The following is a 20,165-nucleotide window of genomic DNA, read 5'->3' on the forward strand; positions in this document are numbered from 1 at the left end:
CAGTGCAATGGCACGATCTCAGCTCGCTGCAACCTCCACCTCCTGGGTTCAAGCAATTCTCCTACCTCAGCTTCCCAAGTAGCTAGGATTACAGGCATGTGCAACCACGCCTGGCTAATTTTTTGTATTTTTAGTAGAGATGGTGTTTCACCATGTTGGTCAGCTGGTCTCAAACTCCAGACCTCAGGTGATTCACCCACCTCAGCCTCCCAAAGTGCTGGGATTACAGGTGTGAGCCACCGCACCTGGCCAAGTTCTAGTCTTTTCTTAATATGAAAAATTTCAGCCATGCTAAGGATTTCTACAGCTGACTACATGTGATGAGGGCTAATTTTTAAAAAAATCTTCAGTCCAGATCTCATTTCCAGATTTGAATTTTAATTGTCTATTGGACACCATCATAGAGCACCTTTTCCCATTAGCACCTAAAATGCACCATGATAGAATAGTGGAGTAGAAATAAATAATTTTGGTTTGGTATAAAAAAATCTTTGTTCACATACTAGAGCTGAGTTATAGTTGTGGCAATTAGCTCTGTGACCTTGGAAAAGTTATTTCTAACCTCTTCAAGCCTTACTTTTCCATCTGATGAATCAAAATAATGTTAGTGTTAGTATTGTCTCACGCATCTGTGTGAAGAGAGTCCACCAACAGGCTTTGTGTGAGCAACAAGGCTGTTTATTTCACCTGGGTGCAGGCAGGCTGAGTCTGAAAAAGGAGTCAGTGAAGGGAGACAGGGGTGGGACTGTTTTATAGGATTTGGGTGGGTAGTGGACAATTACAGTCAAAGGGGGTTGTTCTCTGGTGGGCAGGGACAGGGGTCACAAGGTGCTCAGCGGGGGAGCTTCTGAGCCAGGAGAAGGAATTTCACAAGGTAATGTCACCAGTTAAGGCAGGAACTGGCCATTTTCACTTCTTTTGTGATTCTTCAGTTATTTCAGGCCATCTGGATGTATACATGCAGGCTTGGGCCCAGAGGCCTGACAAGTATGAGTATTATAAGAAATAATTTATAGAAATCAAGAAAATAATTCAATTTACCCTAATATCAAAAAGAATGAAATTGTAGGAATAAATTTAACCAGGTAAGTGAAAGATCTGCACAATGAAAACTATAAAACATTGATGAAAGAAATTGAAGAAGACACAAGTGAATGGAAAGATATTTCATGTTCATGGATTGGGAGAATTAATAGTGTTAAAACATCCATACTATCCAAAGCAATATATAGATTCAACACAATCCCTATCAAAATGTCAATGGCATTTTTCACAGAAATAGGAAAAACAATTCTGAAATTCATATGAAACCACAAAAGACCTGAAATGGCAAAAATAAATAAATAAATAAATCTTTAGAGCAAAAAACAAAGTTATAGGCATTACACATTCTGATTTCAAATTATATTACAAAGCTATAGTAATCAAAACACTGTGGCACTGGCATGAAAACAGAGATGTAAAGCAATGAAACAGAATAGAGCCCAGAAATAAACCCAAGCATATAAAAGTCAACTAGTTTTTGACAAGGACATCAAGAAAACACAGTGGAGAAAGAATAATCTCTTCAATAAATGGTGTTATGAAAATTGGATATCCAACACTGGGGAGACTGGACCCTTATCTTACATCATACACAAAAATATACTCAAAATGGATGAAAAATCTGAAACCATAAAATTTCTGTAAGAAACATAGGGGGAAAGTTTCTTGATATTGATCTTGGCAATGATATTTTTGGATATCACACCAAAAGCTCAGGCAACAACAACAAGGATAAATACATGAGACTACATCAGACTACATCAAACTGAAAACCTTCTGCACGTTGACTGGGTGTGGTAGTTCACATCTGTAATCCCAGCACTTTGGGAGACCAAGGTTGGAGGATCACTTGAGGCCAGGAGATCAAGGATCACCCTGGGCAACATAATGAGATCTGTCTCTATAAAATAAATAAATAATAAAAAATTAAATGAAATAATCAACAAAATGAAAAGACAGCCTACAGATTGGGAGAATATACATGTGTAAATTGGGACTGTCCTGGGCAGACTGAGATAATTGATTGCCTTACCTTTTTCTGAAAAAATTACTACCTGCCCTTGGGGCTGTGTTTTTGTCTTACCTAAGAATTTGCCCATGGGTACAACAGCATGCTGACACAAAGCAAGAAGCTTGTATAGTTCTGATCTTAAAGTAGAAAAAATCATCTGTGATGAGGAATGGAATTGGACTTGGTGCAGCTCTATCTTGACTGGGAGCCATAAAGGCAAAAATGTTGAAGATCGAACACCCCAGCCTTTGGGCATCTACAGTGGATTTTTGGGATTGAGTTGCCTGGAACTTAGGATTGCAGGTTTGGAGGTGCTTTGAATAAAATGGATGTTCCTTTCATAAAAAATTTTGAAGCACCAAAGGAGGAAGGCCTTGGTAGAAGATAGTGAAGGATGCTTCCTATCAATGGAGTGAAATGTTTGATTGTATTTGCACTCTTAGGTGCAGAGATGTTTGGAGAAATCTGTTAGTGGCAGGATGGGAGGAATTGGTCTTGAGAGCTAGAAACTCTGAGGTCAAGTTTTATTGTGATATACCTAGGTATGATTTTTTTTATTATACTTTAAGTTTTAGGGTACATGTGCACAATGTGCAGTTTAGTTACATATGTATACATGTGCCATGTTGGTGTGCTGCACCCATTAACTCGTTATTTAACATTAGGTATATCTCCTAATGTTATCTCTCCCCCCTCCCCCTACCCCACAACAGGCCCTGGTGTGTGATGTTCCCCTTCCTGTGTCCGTGTGTTCTCATTGTTCAATTCCCACCTATGAGTGAGAACTAATCATGCATGGAGTTTATAGCACTTTGAATCTGTGGCTTGATATATTTGTTTGTTTTTGAAAGTTCTTACTGTTTTGGAGGGGGCAATCTCAAAGAAAATTGCAATAACAATACAAGGAACTATTTTTCTCTGAAATGTTTGTTGATAAGTGGCTGATATAATGCCCTGTCACCCTCGATTAGTTTAATTCATATTACCTGTTGACTAGAACATTCTAAAAACCAGAGTACAATGATCAAAGTGAGGAAATTAAATTGAGCTTACTACTACCAATGAATCTTCAGACCCCACTCAAATTTTATCAATAGTCTCAATACTGTTCTTTATATCAAAAAGATGAAATCCAGAATTAAGCATTTAGATTTCATGCCTCTTTAGTTCCCTTGAGTTTGGAAAAGATTGTCTGTTTCTCTTGACTTTTATAACCTTGAAATTTTTGAAGATTACAGGACAATTTATTTGTAGAATATCCCTCAGTTTGGTTTTTTTCTAATGTTTCCTCATTATTAGATTCATTTTTTATAGGGTGTCACAGAAGTGATGCTTTATTTTCTCATTGTATCTATCAAGTGGCTCATGATTTTGATTTACTCTGTTACTGATAATGCTCAACTAAACCTCTTGATTAAAGTGGTTCTGCCAAGATTCTCACGTTAAGGTGCACTTTTCCCCTTTGTAAGTAATACATAATTTGTGAGAAGATACCTTAAGACTACATAAATATCTCATTTCCTTTAACGAATTTCAATATTCAATTATTATTTATATTAATATGATGTCATGAATTCCTTTTTTCAATGGGTTATAATTCTGTGACTGTCACCATTTTATTCTGATGTTCAAATTGTCCTATATTTGGCCTGTTGGAATCTTTTCAAGTTGGCTTCTCTGCTTTTTTTGGGCATGTCTCCATCATTCTTTGAGCATTGCCTTACTTTCTTGTACAAAAAGATATTCTGGGCTCATCTTATACTTTCTGTGCTCTAGCTTTGAAATTACCATTTCTTCAAAGAGCTCTGTTTCCTTTTAGAGGAGGATGGTTTTTAGAAACCAAGTTCTAGGTAGCAGGTGTGCTTGTTGCTGTTGAGGTGTTGCAGCTCCCAGGCCCTTTCCGTGAACAGAGCTAGGAAAGTTTGATTATATGTGCGTTAAACCTTTTACCATGTCTGATATGTCTCTTAAGCTCTTTTCTAAATTTGCATTCTATGCTTCTCAGTGCTTTTATTTTCTACTTCTTTCCATTTTTTGAGTATTCTTGTTTTCTTACCAACTTTATGGAATTTGCTGTTAAACCTATCTGGTAATATCTTAATTTTAGTCATTGAAATTTTCAGTTATAGAAAATCCATTTGATTCTTTCATAGAGTCTTTAGTTTTGTTTATATTATATTTATATATATATAAATACTATATATAAAGTATTAAAATCCAAATAACAAGATTTTATATTTAAACACAAAATACTTGCTGAATATTTATTATAGTATCCCAACTTTTAAAGAGAAAGATATTTAAAAATAAACATGACAAGGAAATTAGAGAAGTCAACTTCTTAAATATAACCAAAGTGTCAAAAAACATTTAAGTCAGTTTAAAAATTAAACTTTAGGAAAAAAGGTAAACCTTGTAAAAGTCTCATTAAATTTCAGAAGCCTACAAAACGTCAGCAACAGAAAACATTTAGTTCACATGTGCATTACATTCTGGTTGAATTTTTTCCCTCTGTCCATTTAGATTTATATTGGCTAGTCTTTTCATCAACAAATTTAGTTTTTAAATCTTGTTTTTAAGCAATAGAAAATCCTTTATCATTTCTAGAAGATAAACCCACAGCAGAGAGAAAAGACTATTTAGCCTCAAATTCTACAGCATAATAAACAACTACAGGGAAAATGACAAATTTTTTTTGTATGTATGTATGTATGTATTTCTAAGGGAAAAAATCCTTCTATATAAAACTCACTGGATGACACCAATTTTTCTAAAAGTGGGAATCAATACTAGAAGGATAAAACACCATTTTAAAATTCATGTTCCAAGTCAGTATTTTACTTTAATAACAGTTACAAAATAGTGAACAACGCACATGAAGCGATAATAGCCGAAATCATATATCAGCCATGCATGCAGTTCATACTTGGTAGAGGGAGGTAGGAGGCACTGAAAGTGCACTGTTGGACGAATTTATAATCACTCTAAAAACAAAACCCTCTAAAAAGGGAACCTAGGGACTACCCAGACAAGATGGAAAGGCTCTGATTCATTTATTAGACTGCATAGAATTTCAGTCTGTAGTGAGCAGGGTACGTGGAACTCTATACATAAAATTCTGTGTCATATTCTTTTTTTTTTTTTTGAGATGGAGTTTCACTCTTGTTGCCCAGGCTGGAGTGCAATGGTGTGATCTCGGCTCACCGCAACCTCCATCTCCCAGGTTCAAGCAACTGTCCTGACTCAGCCTCCCTAGTCGCTGGGATTACAGGCATGCGCCACCATGGCCAGCTAATTTTGTATTTTTAGTAGACACGGGGTTGCTCCATGTTGGTCAGGCTGGTCTCGAACTCTCGACCTCAGGTGATCCGCCTGCCTCGGCCTCTCAAAGTGCTGGGATTACAGGCGTGAGGCACCGCGCCCAGCCTCATATTCTTTCACTTAATCCACAATATCATGTACAATGGGCAAAACTTTGCTCCATTTCTAAAAATAGTTAAACTGAGAAATTATTCAAAGGTACATTTTTATATATAAGATATAGCAATTTTAAACATCTTACCCCTTGTGATGAATAAGAAATGGCACAAAGCCACTACATATCATTTGAATATAAAACTTTTTTTCTTTTAAAAAAGCTCTCATTTCCCATGCAATTTTAAGAAATAAAATTTTCCCCAAGGGGATGGCAGGAATGTGATTTCATGAGAATTACTATAGTTGGAGAGAGTCCAGAAAATCTAAAATAATAAAATTGGTTATAAGCTGACAAATTTTATTGACTTAACTGCAGGTTAAGATTTCACTCTCCTGGCTTTCAGGAAAAGGCCCTGACAAGTTAAATGAGAATGATTTAAAAATATAAATTCAAGAAGCTACATAAATACTTATAAAAGGTTATACAGTGTGTTGTATTTTTGAGATGACTTTTTTTGAGCCTTTTAAGTCAAAGAGTCAGTTTAGTGATTTAAATATATAAACTGAGAACACCATAAAGTGATAGACTGGATTAAGAAAATGTGGCACATATACACCATGGAATACCATGCAGCCATAAAAAAGGATGAGTTCATGTCCTTTGCAGGGACATGGATGAAGCTGGAAACCATCATTCTGAGCAAACTATCACAAGGACAGAAACCCAAACACCGCATAGGTGTTTCTCACTCATAGGTAGGAATTGAACAATGAGAACACTTGGACACAGGGCGGGAAATATCATACACTAGGGCCTGTCGTGGCGTGGAGGATGGGGGAGGGATAGTATTAGGAGAAATACCTAATGTAAATGACCAGTTAATGGGTGCAGCAAACAAACATGGCACATGTATACATATGTAACAAACCTGCACATTGTGAACATATACTGTAGAACTTAAAGTATACTACTACTACTACAACTACTAATAAAAACTGAAATTACCTCAACAAAAGGCAATGCCAGGTAGTTACAAACATGTACTACCCAATCCTGCCTGAAGGTGGGAGTCTTCAGTTATGTAATGGTCTAGGGCACAGCAAAACAAAAAACAAAAAACAAAAAACAAGAGTATTACACATAAAAGAAGAAACATTTTTACCCCACTCCAATCTGACAGTGCAAAAATATAAGTATATAATTAAGGCTCCCTTATCCATCTAGAGTGATAATGGGCATTGACCCATCTATAAAAACAAACAAAAAAAAGAGAGCGAGAAGCCAAAAATGGAAGAGAAAGGTATACCTGAAGGAATTGGTTTACTCTACTGTAATGTGAGTGTTAGATAACTTAATGCTATGTAGCTTGATGCTACTACAGTTCTTTTGGTGGAGAGATGGTGGAGTTACAATCACCAGGTGGCTGAATTATGTATGCTGAGTTACTTACCCAAAGGAAAAGACTAAGGAAGAATAATTGGAAAAATCTGCAGTTACAAATGACACATATATGTACTCAAAATGAAAGGGGAAGTACAAAGAACAAAAAAAGGGAGTACAGGCTAACTATAACAAACAGAACAATCACATCAGATTAATGTCTAGATTCTTAGGTCTTATGTCCTAATAAACAAAAGGTTAGTACTGACAACATGATACTTAAACATGTCTATGACAGCTAAGGTGAAACAGAAGCCAAACAGATTTCTTGCAGAAAGAAATGGCACAAGAAAACATTGGCATGCAAGTGCTTTTGATAACCATCTCTTATGAGACTTATAATAAATAGCATCTCTGGATTTATTTTGAATATGTCTAACTGGTTTGGCTGCTTCTCTTTATTTGGTAGTTCAACATGAAAGCTAAATTTGCCACATTGAGACCTCAAACCATGGTGGCAACACTGTTTATTTCCATGAAGCAGGGAAAATCCTTATGAATAAGAACTAAGGAGTAAAATCACTGTAGCTTACACAGGACTTAAAAAGGCTTTTCAACTAAGACATTTCTACATGAAATTTGGTACTTAATAATGGGTATAGTTGTATGTACTTCACAAACTTAAAGATTACTCAAATATGCACATAAAGGTAACAGTAAGCAACAACAATAAAAAGGAATCAGAAGTATCAGGTTACTGACCCATGTCCTGAAGGAGCAATGAAGTATAAACAACACTGCACCCTGTTACAAGGCATCTGACATCTGTTCACTCGCGATTCTGCATTTAGGTAGTCCTCAAATTTACTATCAATGTAATTGATAGCAGGCTGCCAGCTATAGAATGCAAATAAACAAAACAATTAAGTTGCAATTCTACATATGAATTAACTGATGACTGTTAAAGGACAATAATCAATATTTTCAAATAGGCAAAATGAATTAACCAATGGAAGATATGTCAAGTTATTCTATATAAAGATTCAAAAATATAAATTGTGTTGAATAAATCTTTATTCATTATTTCAAAACTTTCCAAATGAAAGAAAATATTTATTGTTGAAACACAGCTAAATTATTAGCATACTATTGGCACTAGTAAGTGTATTAATAACACACTTCATAATATGAAAACAATTATATTGTTTCAAATTTCAAATGAGAGATTACTTAAATAATATAAAAACTTCATGATGAACTTAGGAGTTTTAAGAGTTGACAGAAAAATACCTCAAAAACAATGTGAATTCAAACAAAATTAAAGTTATTTATAAAATACTAAGATAATTACTTCAGACTAAAATTTCATAGTTGTTTTCTTCACTTAGGACTTATGGAAAAACTGAAGGTCTAAATATCAGGTTTAAATTAGGATTGAGATAGAATTTATACAAATGGATAAAATTAAAGCAAAGCATTTTGAATTTCTTACAATAATGAGAATTCTTCTATCTAGCTACGTTATTTTGGAATATGTCTTAAAAACAATTTTATGATAGGTATTATCTCCATTTTATCAAAAAGTAAATGGGTTCAAATAAGTTAAACTTCTTTGTTTAACTTTGAAATTAAACTTTGTCAAATAAGTGGCAAAGTTGGTATACAAACCTGTCATGTTACTTGAAGTTTGGTGACCTTTGCTAAGAAGAGTTTTAAAATGTTAAGAAGAGAAAGTTTAACCACCCCAGTACCCCAAATACACTGGAAAGTTGTGAGGACAAATCCTTTTTACCAATTACTATTATCCACTGCATCTCCAAATCCTGGGGTATCAACTATTGTAAGCAGCAACTGAACACCACCTTCTTTGATTAAAACTTTGGATTGTTCCACCTATAAGAGTAATTGGTGCAGATGTTAATATCATACATTACACCAGTGATTTCCTACCAGGGGTGATGGTAGGGATGTTTGAGTTTATCTACCTACTCCCACATTTTCTTTAGGATCAATGATTGTGGGCATTGGGAATCCAGATTATTTGAAAGAAAAGCATATATACAAATAGTATGCCAATCTCTTGGCAAATTAATACAGGGTTTATGAGTCATACTTGGTATAAAAAAAGACAGAGGAACTGATAAAATTCTGATCACCACTGAAGACATGTAATACATAACTTAAATGTGCACTAATAATACAATTAAGCAGCTTGAGTGATTCAGTCATTCACAGAGTTCAAATGTAATTAACCAGGCAAGAACATTTAATCTACCGTTTATAGTAAATGTCTTCCTGGACTATTCTCTATCAAGTTTGGCCCAAACCACTCACTCAAATGAACTTACTATCATTCCTAAATCTTTCTCAGCATGGATGTAATCACCCTTATATTTATGTTATGGCTAGGATCCAATCCTCTTCTCAAATGCAATACTCCACATTCCGGACAATGTAATCAGCAAAGGTCCAGACAGTTAATAAAAAAAAGTGTATTCTGGTAGGGTGAAATCTTACTGATTATTGGACTTAAATGATAACAACAGTTCCTGGAACAATTTAAGATATTCTGTAACCTCAAGCTCTGTATCAGGAGATGTATTATCATTCATCCTGGGCATATGCTGCTGTTAAATGCAAAGTATCAGTTTTCAGGAGCCCAAGATAAAGCAAACATGGATTCAAATAAAAAGGGAATAATTCCTTCATAAGATAGGCTTTCTCCTGATACACATTTATATCAAGTCCTTTTTAAGGCAAGAGGCTCCAAGTATGCTGATAAGCTAATTTACAAGACAAAAAGTTTGGGACACTTTTAGAGATAGCCTATTTCCTTTTGGCTTGTTTTATAGATGCTACCTAATGCATGAAGAGACTAACATGCGGAGACTAAGATTGCTGAGCAAGAAAAATCTGTAGCCACACTATCCAATAACACTTTCTGAGATGATGGAATTGTTGTGTATCCACACTGTCCAAGATGGTAGCCACTTGCCCATGTGGCTACTTACTCCTTAAAATCTGACTAGTGCAAATAAGGAACTGATATTTAATTTTATTTAATTTGAATTAACTTAAATAGACACATGTGGCTAGTGACTACTGAATACACAGCAGAGGTCTATAGCAATCAAGAGTTTTCTGTTAAAAGAATTTTATTATCAAGAATAAAACTTATAAAACTGAAAAAAATTGCCTGAGATGTGGACATGCATGACTTATCTTTTAGAGAAATGAGATGCCAAAGTCTTATCTTTTAGATTAATGTTCTTCAAACTGCTTTGATCCTGATACAAACTATCAGTGAAAATTTTGCAGATCCAAAAGATATTTACCCACCAAATATATACTATTGGCAATCTGAATATTAAGTATTAATATGTATTATCATTTATCTGTAGATTAAAAGTAAACATCAATAAATAAGAGTTGTAATAGTTTCTGATCATCCTCAGTATCAGTGATGGATGCCCATCATTTAGAAGATCACTGTTACATACCACATAACTCAGATAACATGTCTATTATCAGGTTACCCTAATAACATGAGAGAGGCAAAATGACTAAGAGAAAACAACCAGATTCATCAGTGTGAAATCATGAGAACCAAAGGAAAATTTTTTTTTTTTTTTAGTCAGGGTCTCACTCTGTTGCCCAGGCTGGAGTGCATGGTAGTTCATAGCTTACTGCAGCTTCAAACTCCTGGGTTCAAGCAATCTTCCCATTTCAGCCTCCCAAAGTGCTGGGCCAAAAAAGTTTTTTAACGATATCATCTTATCTGGTTTAGGAAGTTTACATTTTCTTTATCTGGTGATCTTCCAGTCAAAGGACAACCCAGTCAAATCTAACATCTCAATATCTTGAGTTCACCTCCATCTCCTTTATAAAGACAGATCATTTATTCATGGTAACTGTGGCTGAAGCAGAAATATCCAAAGTAATTATACCACTCCTTTACCTACTTACTCTTTTAAACAACATAGTACTGTATTCTAGAAAGTGATACAAAAATATAGTTAATCTACATGAATCATCTCCCAATTTTACTTAAAAATATTTCTGGTTCCTTTATTACCAAATGAAGCCCATTCTACCTTCAGTAATATGCTGTATACCAAATACACATTTTAACCTAACAGCTTAAATTTTAAGATATTTCCCTGTTTAAAAAAAAAACCAGTTCAACAATTTAATTACTTATTGACTTGCTAAGACAAATGAAGATTTGTATTTTACACACATAAGGAATGTTTATAAAGCTTCTTTTCTTCTCTGGACTATGAAATTCTGTATGTCCATACATGGTCAAATACAAAGAAGTCAGCGACATATGGAAGAGATCCAGAAAACATAACTGCAAACTAGTGCCATTCACAGGATCCAACTGGACCCTATCATCTGCTTTTACAAGTATCCTCATGGGATCCATGGAAAACAAATTAGTTCAAGTCCAAGAATTTCAAACTTTTCTTAACAAATCTATTCCAAATGGCCACTTTCCCGTGCACTTTCCTTAAGCAGGCCACATCAACATCTTTTATGGCATCACTCAGGGTTCTCTAAGATTAGCTGCATAATTTAATACCAAAAAAATGAATCAAGAACATTTTCAAATGTTTTTCCCTGAAAAATAAATAAAACTAAAACTATCATCTATGAATCATCTATGTATAATTCATCTATTGAGACCTCTTTTGGCATCCGAGATTCCAGAAATCAAAGGTACCCATTTTCTAATACTGAGTGTATACAGTATACAAGAGTATTAGTATACTGAGTTTTCAGTTTTACAATCTGAGGAAAAAAAGTCAAACAATGTTGATTATACAGCTTCATATACACTAACCTTTTCTAACTTAATGTTTACACGCCATTTATTAAGGTAAATTAAGAAGTTATTTAATTAAGCATATAACATTTTGAAGAGAGGGTTAAAATTTTCTGTCAAGAGCTTACCTCTACCTACACTTGCTCAAGAGGTAGCATTACAGCCAAAACTCTGAAGACATTGGAATGGCCTGAGATACTCCACTTAGCTCAAACACAAAAACTATCTATTTCCCTTATTTATTTGCTCAAAAGACAAATATCATCTTAAATGTTTCATCGTGTTCCACAAGAAAATGAAAGAGGAAGTAACCAATAGTAGAACAGTTATGCCTGAAGAATACTTCCTTCTCACGAAGACCCAGGACTACTTTACTAAGAAGAAAGTTGATCCCAAAACTCTAATTTGGCTTTCTATTCTGAACCTCTCCACTCCTCACATCCCTGTCTCCTTACTGAGACCTCAAATCCCTTGCCCCTCTCATTTTCTATTAGCAACCTCCTTCCCAAAACCTTTATTTCTTTCCCTTTCCAATTCAAATCCCATTCTGGATTAACCCCTTTCTATTCCTATACCATAAAATTCGTGACCTTCAACCTCAAAAAGAATTTCTGTGCTAATATTACTCTTATGTGCTCCTTAGTCTCATGCCTCTCCCATTTCCTAATAGGCTCTTCCCAAGCCCGTGCCTGTCACAATGCTCAGTGAAGTACCTCACATCACCACTTAAAAATGAGACCATTCCCAGTCTGTCTGAATCAGCACTGTACCTTCCGTGGTAGAGTGTGTGTGAAATTTATCTTTTTCCTAAAGCTAATTTCTCAATCTATTCTAGGGAACTGATTAATTTCCATTTTAGATTCATCTTGACAACCGTTTACACTATTTCCCCTATATCTTCAAGACTACTGGGCTTGGTAAGGAGCCAGCCAACTATTAAAAAGATTACATTCTCATTTTCTAACTATATTCACGCTTCTTGAATGAGTCTGACCCTGTCCGTAATATGGCATGTTCTTTCCTAACTGGGCACAAGAGTTTAGATTATCTTCAGCTAGTTTTCAGTATATAAAGGAATACACCTCCATGGTTCAATCAGGAAAGAGGACTTCTACAGGATTCTACTAAGGATCAATCTGGTTCTCAAATGTTACAGGTCTTCTTTTTGGTACAGAAAAGATATTTAACAGTGTGCACAGGCCTGTCTTAAAAATCCTACTAGAGATATTCTCACCTCCATTACCCCTTTGTTTTCAAGATAAAGAGAGTTTCCGGGAAGATATTCACAACAGAAGAGGATATTTTTGAAGTGTTACTTTAAAGGAAGGTAAAATGGGTTTAGGCAATTTATTTTGAAGCTAAGCCAATGTAAGAATTCTAAGATAAATTGAGGGCATGTCACATCTTTCACAGATGCTCACCTGGGGAGAAAATGTCTGCAATATCTAAAATGTAGGGGATTATTAGATTTTTCAAACTCCTATAAATCAGCAAGAAAATGACAGAAAATATTAAGATTACCAAAAGACTTTAATGAAATCTGAACAGTTATTGAGTACAAAAGACATGTTCAACCTCACTAGAAATCAAATAAAATAAACTCAAATACCTTTATATCTTTATGCACACACAACAGCAATGAGTGCCTAAGTCTACTAAGACATGCACAAGAATGTTCCCGTTAGTAAAAAACTGAAAACCCAAAGGCTTATCTACAATAAATAATAAAGGATATACTGATACATTCACACAATGGAGTATTATACGACGATGAAAAAAACAACTACGCCCAACATGAGTAAATAATAGACATAATCTTCACTGAAAGAAAACAGATACAAAAAAGTATACGTATATAACGTTCAAGAACAGGCAAATTTATGGAGAAGGCAGTCAGTAAGGTGTTTATCTTTGGGGGTTGTAATACTGAATGCGAGTGAGCACATGGAAGAAACTAGGGTTCTGGAAATGAACTGTATATTAATTTGGATAGTGGTTAGTTTTACCTTTCATATCTAAATTCATAAATACTTAAGGTATTCATAATACCCAAATTAAGAAAGTTCAAATTTCATTTTCTTGCTTAGGTTTAAAATTTCCAATATTTATCACAAAATAAATAAGCATGTAGGATCAAGTTTTTAGAGTAGAATTTTGCAGGTAATTTTAAATCTCAAGCCCTATGAAGGTTACTAAAAAAAAAAAATTCCTAAAATAGAAACATTAAAAAGGAGAATAAGATATTTACTTCACAAAATTACTCCTTTGGGGTCTTGCAGTATGATATATATGAGTTACCGCTCAGAATATATAGACTGTCCTCCTATCCTGTGCACTGGGATGATCACTACCACTTCTTCAAATCCAGCTAAAAGCATCACGGCCTCAATGAAGCCTACTCCAGCCAGAACTGTTCACGTGCCTCCTCTCTGCTCATGTCCTATATATTACCTAAGCAGAGCTCACCAACAATATTTTTCATCAACAGCTTAGAGCAGCGCTGCCAAATAAAAATACCATGTCGGTCATGTAAGTAATTTAAAATTCTCTTAGTAGCCACTTTTAAAATAGGAAAAAGGTGAAATCAGTCAATTTTATTTAACCCGATACATCCAAAATATTATCACTGCAGTATACAATCAATATAAAAAATTACAGAGATTTTCTTTTCCATGCTCAGTCTTAGAAATCTGTGGCATATTTTATATTTGCAGAACATCACAATTCAGGCTACCCACATTTCAAAGATTAATAGCCACAAATGGCTACAGGCTGCTGTACTATTTAATAAAAAGTGCATATCTAGAGTCTAGCCCCTTGCTTTATAAAGTGTGATCTACCATCCAGCAGCATCAGCATCACCTGGGATCTTGTTAGAAGTGTAGAAAGGCAGCCCATCTCAGAACTACTAGAAGAAATAAATTTAACAGGATACCCAGGATTGGAATGCATAGCAAAGACTGAGAAGCAGTAAATTAGATCACATATAGCTTGGGAGTCTTACAGAATTGCTATTGCCATTCAACTATGATATGGTATTATCCCACTGACTAATATAGAACACTGTATTTAAATAACAATAGTTTTTCTATGAATCATGTTTTCTCTACACTGTCCAATGCAATTTTCTACAATGATGAAAATCTTCATACATGTGCTGCACAAAATGGCAGCCACTTGCCACATGTGGCTGTTGAGCACTTGAAATGTATCTGGAGCAAATGAGAAATTGCATTTTAATTTAATTAATTTTAATTGATTTAAACATGTGGCAAATGACTATCATACTACATAGCACAACTCCAGGGGAATTGGTTACTATGTCACAGTGTCATCTCTAGGAGAATCCTTAGGACAAATTTGGAAAGTTCTAGTCAAGATAATTCTTTCGATTAACTGTACTTCTTCTGTTTTTTTAATTTTATGAAGTCATATTTACCATCTTACACTGACTAAGGGCAAATTTGCATCTCACCTCTAAGGAAGCATAATGAAAGTTACAACACGTGCTTTGTGTGTATTAATATTATTCCAGCTTATCATCAATTAAAAATACCAATATCTAGACCTGTACAGGCTTTTTAATTCTCTGAGAAGGACCTGGATACTCTGGAGAATACAAATCTGTGAGGAATAATGAGTTGATTAATGTCAACTTTCCCAATCCAGATTCGCCTAAAAGAAATAAGGGAAAATATCTGTTAAACTCACCCACTTTACTCAACCTTAAATATTCAACAGATGCTGTAATTGAACTTGCTTTATGCAAGTATTTCTTGGTGAGACAATGAAATGACATTAGAAAATATGCTACAAAGAATAAGTATCTTGTCCTCAGTTTCTTAGCTATCAAATTAAACTCGCATTTCCAAGGATTCTTTTCAGCCTTCTAATTATACCACTTATATTCATTAAAAGTAATGTATCTAATAATTACATTTTTAACAGTAATGTATTCCCAAAGAAAAAAAGTCAGTCATTATTTAAAAATCCAAGTTGGATTATATATCACTGCCTCAGTGAAATAAAGTTTTTCTTTATTAATAGACAATAATGAATGAATAATAAACAAGAAATCATGCAGCTATAAAAAGCAAAAATCTGCTAATACAAAGAATAATTAATCACAATGAACATCTCCGTATAAAATTCTAAATCACAAAAAATACTTTCTAATTTCGCCGCCCATCAGCCTAAATATAAGGGTGCTTCTCCACAAACCAGAATCCAAAAAATCTTAGGTAATTACTTTTTCTACCACTTCTACTCAAGGTAGGAGGTAGACACGAAGGAAGCTAGGGCATGATTTCTACTCTGACCACATACTCTTTTTTGACTCTCCGTGTTTAGTCCAATATACCTAGTCCAGTGTATAGTAATTATTACAAGTATACCAAAATATAAATGGCTTCAAGGTATATATAACCTAAGGTTAAAACAAATTATAAATCAGATTATGATAATTAACATGGCACAGAGTTAAAGTATTTATTGTTAATAACTCACTTAGCATAATAGGCATGTTTAGCCTAAGTAACTGGTGTCACAGTATTTTTATGCCTAGGAGGAATTCTTTTTATATTAGCTCTCAAAAGAGATAAGATTCTCTCCACGTGGTTTGGGCTTACCCCTTTGACTGAGAGCATGCCACTTTTTACTAGAGGTTGATGTATGACTCAACTTAGAGTTGAGGATGAAAAGTGGGGATCATAGCACCTGCCTATACCCTGGTACAGATCATATGATGTTGATTTATTTATTTGTGGAGTCAGGGTCTCGCTGTGTTGCCCAGGCTGGAGTGCAGTGGTACGGTCATGGCTCACTGCAGCCTTGAACTCCTGGGTGTGGTGGTGCGCACCTGTAATCCCAGCAACTCTGGCAGGCTGAGGCAGGAGAATCGCTTGAACTCAGGAGGCGGAGGTTGCAGTGAGCCGAGATTACGCCACTACACTCCAGCCTGGAGACAAAGTAAGACTCCATCTCAGGAAAAAAAAATTTTTTAAATTAAAAAGTTCTAGTATCTAAAATGAGCAAAATCGCCAGGCGCGGTGGGTCACACTTGTAATCCCAGCACTTTGGGATGCAGAAGTGGGTGGACCATCCGAAGTCAGAGGTTGAGACCAGCCTGCAGTGAGCCGAGATTGCACCACTGCACTCCAGCCTGGGAGACAGAGTGAGACTCCATTTCAAAAAAAGAATTAGCCAAGCGTGGTAGCATGCACCTGTAGTCCTAGCTACCGGGGAGGCTGACGGGGAAGGATTCCTTGAGCCCGAAGGTCAAGGCTGCAGTGAGCCTTGTTTGCACCACCTCACTCCAACCTGGGCAAGACCCCATCTCAAAAAAGAAAAAAAAAAAACCACAAAAACAAAAAACAAAACAGAACAGAACAGCATCACTTCCTTATCATTAGTTTGAAGGAAGTGAATTGCCTGTAAAAGTTTCCATTTTCAAAAAAAGTATTAAAATATAGTGTAAAGCCAGGCACGATGGCTCATTCCTGTAATCTCAGCACTTTGGGAGGCTGAAATGGATTGCCCCTGGAGGTCGAGGCTGCAGCTGAGCGATCCTCCCGCCTAAGCCCGGCAAGTAGCGGAGACTACAAGTGCATGCCACCATGCCCAGCTAATTTTTTGTATTTTTGTAGAGACAGGGTTCCACCATGTTGCCCAAACTAGTCTGGAATTCCTGAGCTCAAGTGATCCACCCGCTTCCGCCTCCGCCTCCCAAAATGCTGGGATTACGGGCGTGAGCCACCAGGCCTGGCCCAATTACTTTCTTCAGTCTGAGCATGAGCGCTGGAGGAAAAGCTCTCACTTGCGTATAATTTTTTAGAGACAGAGTCTCCCTCTGTTACACAGGCTGGAGTGCAATGGCGCAATCTCAGCTCACTGTAACATCAACCTCCAGTGCTCGATCGCTTATATAATCTCAGCTCACTGTAACATCAACCTCCAGTGCTCGATCGCTTATATAATCTCAGCTCACTGTAATCTCAACCTCCCAGGCTCGATCGCATATATATACACACATATATTTGTTTGTTTAGACGGAGTCTTGGTTTGTTGCCCAGGCTGGAGTGCAGTGGCGCGATCTCCGCTCACTGCAACCTCCGCATCCCGGGTTCAAACAATTCGCTGCCTCAGCCTCCCAAGTAGCTGGGATTACAGGCACCTGCCACCACGCCTGACTAATTTTTGTGTTTTTAGTAGAGACGGGGTTTCAGTGAAACCATGCTGGCCAGGCTGGTCTTGAACTCCTGTCCCCGTGATCCACCTGCCTCGACCTCCCAAAGTGCTGGGATTACAGGCGTGGGCCACCTCGCCCAGCCGACTGCTTATATTTTTAAAAAGATGTTTTCTTCATTTCCTAGCCCCTTCTACCCCGCTACAAAGTTTCAAAGACTTAATGCTATTACAAAGGGCCATCAGAGTTCAAGCTCAGGGGTGCAGCTCCCTCATGCTGGGCAGCCTCAGAGGGGGCCGACCCTACCCAGGATGAGCGGCGCCAGGTAGCCGGGGACGCTCCCGGGGATCCCCGGGCCCTGGCTGGGGGAGGCGTTGTGGGGCGCACGTACCCAGGCTCAGATTGAGGCGAGTGGGCGGCCGGGGCTGCAGCTGGCGCTGGCCATTGAGGAGCTTCTGCGCGACAGTGCGATCGGTTGCACCTTCTGCGACAGGTGCTGGCCGGTTGGCGCGCAGCGCCTGCTAGCGCAGAGTCTGGCCCTTGCTGCGCCCGGCCCCGAAGACCGGGCAGTCGTAAAGCTCCTCCTCGCAGCTTATGTGCGGCGGCGGCCGGGCAGAAGCCTAGCGACACAGAACTGCCAGCTCAGCAGCCGGTTACATCCCGCCCGGCCACCCATAGGCAGCGTCCGCTCATGCGCGCTCCTGGAAGACCCAGCAGCCCCACCGCGAGTTCCGATTGGCTCTGCGTGAGTGGTGGTCCCCTGCGACGTCACAAGGGCGCGCCTTCCGTGACGTCGCAAGGGCGCGCCTTCCGTGACGTCGCAAGGGCGCGCCTTCCGTGACGTCGCAAGGGCGGGTCTTCGCCCACACCATAGAGGTGGGCCTTTGGCGACGTCAGAGGCGCGGGTGTTCGGCTACGTCACTGGGGCGCTATGGTGCCTGGAGCTGGGCAGTTTTCTCGCCAGAGTGGGGACTGGTAAAAGCGACCTCCCCGCCAGGTCCTGTGTGTTGCCGGCTGAAGAAGGGTAGCTGAAAAATTCAGACCCAGCACAGTGTTTATGTTGGTCAAAAATAGAAAACTATGTCTGGCGCGGCCGAGGCGGGAGGACCCTTCAGGCCAAGAGCAGCCTAGCAACATGGCGCAACCCCGTCTCTGTAGTCCTACCTCAGCCCCCCAGCTACTTGAACCCAAAGGTTCAAGGCTCCAGTGAGCTATGATCCCACCACAGCATTCCAGCCTGCGAGATTGAGGTAAACCCTGTCTAAAAAAATTAAAAAAACTATCCAGGTGTGCAACAGGGAGGGACTGCTAAATAAAACATGAGGCTGGCTGGGCCCTACTGTAATCCCAGCACTTTGGGAGGCCGAGGTGGGAGGATATATGGCTTGGGCTCAGGAGTTCGAGACCAGCCTGGGCAACATGACGAAACTCCGTCTCTACAAAAGATACAAAAATTAGCCGGGCGCGGTGGGCACCTGGCCTAATTTTTGTATTTTTTTCTAGACATGGGGTCGGGGGGGGCCTCGCTATGTTGCCCGGGCCAGTTTCAAACTCCTGAGTTGAAGCGATCTTCTCACCTTGGCCATCAGAGTTGTCGGGATTACAGGCGTGAGGGACAGCGCCCCACCTGGGTTAGGCTACTTAAAAACATAAGAAAGTGCTCCGCCAGGCTCAGTGGCTGACACCTGTAATCCCAACACTTTGGGAGGCCGAGGCGGGTGGATCACCTGAGGTCAGGAGTTGGAGACCAGCCTGGCCATGGTGAAACCCAGTCTCTACAAACAATACAAAAATTAGCCGGCCGTGGTGGCGCATGCTTGTAGTCCCAGCTTCTTGGGAGGCTGATAAAGGAGAATTACTTGAACCCGGGAGGCGGAGGTTGCATTGGGCCAAGATCGCACCACTGCACCCCAGCCTGGGCGACACAGCGAGACTCCAAAGTTTGACACCAGCCTGGGCAATGTAGTGACACCCTGTCTCTACAAAACAAACAAACAAAAACCCAGGCATAACTGTGTCCACCTGTGGCCCTAGCTAGTTAGGAGGCTGAGGCAGGAGGATCACTTGAGGAGCTCAAGGCTGCAGTGAGCTATGATAATCCCACTGCTTCCCATCCTGAGCAATAGAATGAAAGCAGGTCTCTAGATAGCTAGCTAGCTAGATAATTGATACGTAGTTTTGTATCAAATTTTTTCCCTAGATTTGAGCATGTTTTTCTAAAGTAGCATTCAACACATCAGCATTTTACAGTGTTATTATTTGTTAATATGATTATGTTTTTCTGAAATACAGTGTCCTT

General features: G+C 38.1%; 1 protein-coding gene and 1 long non-coding RNA gene across 17 annotated transcripts in view; one reads left to right on the top strand and one right to left on the bottom strand.

Annotated features, from left to right (window-relative positions):
• Positions 1–18,678, bottom strand: part of LOC104004098 (uncharacterized) — a 42,747-nt gene extending 24,069 nt beyond the window's left edge. For 5 of the 9 annotated variants that reach the window (XR_010146731.1, XR_010146730.1, XR_010146726.1 and 2 more), the window contains exons 1-3: positions 18,258–18,678; positions 7,617–7,751; positions 6,480–6,563 (exon numbers count right to left, since the gene is read on the bottom strand). This is a non-coding gene — a long non-coding RNA (uncharacterized LOC104004098). The remainder of the gene's footprint in view (positions 1–6,479; positions 6,564–7,616; positions 7,752–18,257) is intronic. The other 4 variants (XR_010146725.1, XR_010146724.1, XR_010146729.1 and 1 more) reach the window with 3 other exon arrangements.
• LOC112204054 (uncharacterized) overlaps positions 1–20,165 on the top strand; it is an 86,002-nt gene that overhangs the window by 31,450 nt on the left and 34,387 nt on the right. The gene's annotated exons all lie outside the window — the stretch shown is intronic.

This window comes from Pan troglodytes, chromosome 8, assembly GCF_028858775.2.
Source record: "Pan troglodytes isolate AG18354 chromosome 8, NHGRI_mPanTro3-v2.0_pri, whole genome shotgun sequence".
Classification (NCBI taxonomy): domain Eukaryota; kingdom Metazoa; phylum Chordata; class Mammalia; order Primates; family Hominidae; genus Pan; species Pan troglodytes.